The sequence below is a fragment of the Polypterus senegalus genome, unplaced genomic scaffold, assembly GCF_016835505.1.
Source record: "Polypterus senegalus isolate Bchr_013 unplaced genomic scaffold, ASM1683550v1 scaffold_6748, whole genome shotgun sequence".
Classification (NCBI taxonomy): domain Eukaryota; kingdom Metazoa; phylum Chordata; class Cladistia; order Polypteriformes; family Polypteridae; genus Polypterus; species Polypterus senegalus.
In genome coordinates, this window is record NW_024378744.1 from 1 (window position 1) to 3,563 (window position 3,563).

The 3,563-nt window shown below is 54.1% G+C and overlaps 1 pseudogene; it reads right to left on the bottom strand.

Annotated features, from left to right (window-relative positions):
• Positions 1 to 916: 916 nt before the first annotated feature.
• Positions 917 to 2,520, bottom strand: LOC120519625 (annotated as a pseudogene).
• Positions 2,521 to 3,563: the final 1,043 nt, after the last annotated feature.

Here is a 3,563-nt window from a genome sequence, read left to right on the forward strand (position 1 = left end):
TTTAAAAAAAAGAGTGAGCCTTTACAGAAACAAAGAAGTTAAGAAGTGACCTGATTGAAGTGTTTAAAATTATGAAGGAATTAGTACAGTGGATCGAAGTCGGTGACTTTAAAATGAGTTCATCAAGAACAGGACACAGTTGGAAACTTGTGAAGGAAAATTTTGCACAAACATTAGGAAGTTTTTCTTTACACAAGAAGCGATAGACACTTGGAATAGCTACCAAGTAGTGTGGTGAGACAGTAAGACGTTAGGGACTTTCAAAACTCGACTTGATGTTTCTTGGAGGAAACAAGTGGATAGGACTGGCAAGCTTTGTTGGGCTGAATGGCCTGTTCTCGTCTAGATTGTTCTAATGTTCTAAAGTCTCAGGCTCTGCTTCCTCATTGGATGGCATGTCAGTGGGATTGAGGAGGTCTTCGAAGTACTCCCCCCACCGACCCACAATGCCCGAGTCAAGGTCAGCAGCACACCTTCTTCATCCTGGCGTTGTGTCCCGCTGATCGCAGGGTCCGCTCTCTTGCAACATCGTCTCCATTTGGCTCCGGTCAAGCGTCTTCTGGGGTGACATTGGCGATTTTCATGTCTTCGCTGATTCGGTCCATCCACCGCTTCTTTGGTCTTCCTCGTGGTCGTGCATGTCCTGCGAGGTGAGCCAGCATTCGTTGCCATCGAGTTCTGGCTCACGGTGACATGCCGTACCACGCACCTTGCCTCTCGCATCTTTTCTACAATTGGCGCTATGCCCATTAGCCTTCAGATGTCGGCGTCATGATACAGTCCCATCTTGTTAGGCCCAGGCTCCAGCGAAGCATACGCATCTCCATGGTGCTTAGGGCTTGTTAGCCGCAGAGGCTGGCCAGCACTCTGATCCATATAGGGCAACTGGGCGACCACTGATTTGTAGATTTTGACTTCAGGCTTTCCGCATCGGCGGTGCGAAAGCACGCCAGTGACTTGGCGCCACTTGCCCATGCGGCGTGATTCTTCTGCTGACGTCGGGTGACAGGTCACCGTCGTGGCTGATGACAGCCAAAGGTACTTGAATTCGGTAGTCTTCTTCAGGTCTTCCTCCCGATCTTGATGGTACCATCGGTTTGCAGCCACATTCCAAGTATTCGGTCTGTTTAATATTCAACTTCATGCCGTTGGTGTCTAACGGTCCTTCCACCGTGGGCCTGTTGCTGTAGGGCTTCGGCGTGTCTCGTCCGAAGAAGGCGTAGACCCGTCCAACAGAAAGCGTCATGGTGGGGGTCTGGAGGTCCGCCGTTGCTGTGTCCATACACAAAATGAACAGGAGCGGCGATAGCGCTGATCCTGGTGCAGCCCGCATGATGGCTAGGCGGTGATGTTCCCACTGGGCACCTGACCATGCTGGTGACGTTGCGGTACAGGAGCTTGACCCAGTTGGCGTATGTTCTGGTACACCGTGCGCTCAATGCGCATGCCAGATGAGGTCATGAGGCACTCTATCAAGCGCTTTCTCCAGGTCCAGGAAGGCCATATGGACACCTTTGTTCTTTTCTCGATGTTTCTCCAGTAGAAGGCGGCATGGATTGCATCGGTTGTTCCACAGCCTTTGACAAAGCCGCATTGATTTGGCGGATGGTGACGATATATGAGGGAGGCGGGCCCAAGATCCGCCTCGAATATCTTCATTGTGTGGCATAGGAGGCGGATTGGGCGATAGTTGGAGCACTCGCCACGTCGCCTTTGCCTTCCAAATGGGCACTGTTATGCTGGTGGTCCAGGCCTTGGGGACTTCGCCTCCTCTGCGATTTGGTTGAAGAGATCGCGATAGCCGCTGCTCCACGCTGCCCAAGCAGCTTCCACACTTCAGCAGGAATGTCATCAGGTCCGTCAGCTTCCCCGTTTTTCATCTTCTTGACAGCAGTTGTGACTTCTGCGATGGTAATTGGCGGACGGGCCAGAGACAGGGTCGGCACTGCGGATCGGGGTGTGGGAATTCTTCATTGCTCACTCTGGAGTAGTAATCGCTCCAACGCTGGAGGATGGCGCGGGTCCCGTAAGACTAGGTGTTGGTCGCCCTTGATATGCTTGACCTGGCCGATATCCTGGGTCGAACGATGGCGCATATTGGCAAGGCGATAGATCTTGTTCGCCCCTCCAGGCGTGTCCAACTCCTCGTGGAGCTTGCTATAGTGAGCGCTTTGCTTTTGGCGACAGCACTCTTCGCCATCAACTTGGATGTTCTGTATTGTTGGTAGTCTTCATCGTCTCTGGACTGGAGCCACTTCTTCAGGGCTTTCTTCTTCGCTTTGATGGGTTCTTGCACTTCTTCGCTTCCACCACCATGTTTGTTTATCGATGAATTTTCTTCCCGGGTTCGTCCGGCCCTCGGGCTGCGGACGCAGCTTTGGAGATCTGGCTGGAGATGGCATCCCAGGTGTCCGCTACTGGCTGGTCAGGGCTACGCCGTCTCGCATGAGCTCTTTGTAAGCTCTTGCTTCCACTCGAAGTCTCCACCATTTGATCTTTTCGGGCGGTTGTTGTTCGCATTATCTCGACGCTGGCCAAGGTCTAGGTGTAGGTCCATGACTAGCAGCCGGTGTTGGGGGCGACGCTTTGTTGATGGGATCACTTTTACGCCACGGACCAAGTTGAAGTGACACCTCCGAAAAGAGCCAGTAGTCGATCTGGGTGTCTCTCGCCGCTGGAGTATGTTATCTGATGCATTTGTTTTTTGAAGAAAGTGTTGACTATGGCGAAATCATGGGCCTCTGCGCAGTCCAGCGCCGCGTGCCATCGCCGTTACGGGCTCTTCGCCCTGGCCCCATGGACCCGCTCTCAGATCCGGCCCGCTCTTGACCCACGCGGTCGCTGGAGGCCGCCACCGACAGCTACGTGTTCTTCGGGGCAAATGATCGAGGGTGGGCGCCGAGGCTTTCCCAGAATCGGCCTTTCGCCGTCGGGCAATTGGTTTGGGGCGCAGAGCACGATACAACTCGAGCACGGGCTGAGCCAGTGTCGATCTTAAGCGACATGAGGCGGTCTGAGACTCGGCTGACTTCTATGACGTTGTCTTGTAGCTTCTGGCAGATCATGCATTCCCACGCCGCTTTGTGCTAGTGCTGCCGTTGTAATACAAGTTTGAAGCCTTCAGCCGATGTCTCTGGCTTTTGATCCTTTCCATTTCGTCTCTGAATACAGGCACATGTCGACACGACGCAGTCTTGAGTGCGCCGCCAACTCTCAGCTTCTTCCTGTCGGTTGGTGCGATGTTGAGGGTCCCACACCGTAATCGAAGTTGTGGTCGGATTCTGCTTCTTTAGCCTGTCCGTCCTGGGCAGGTAGCCTTCGGCCCACTTCTCACGCCGCTCAGGCGAGGGCGCGCGCGCCGCCTGCAGGGGACGCCCCAGCATCATCGCCCAAATGTTGAGCCGTTATTGCATATGATGCGACTGAGGAGGGGTCCGCCGATCGCTGCCGCTCCGCCTGACATCATCGCTTAACTCATCATGGCCAACTTCCCATGGGTGTCGTTGTTCCCAGCCGGCACCACGAGGAGGTGGTGATGGGATTTTGCCAGCCAAGGTCAGCAG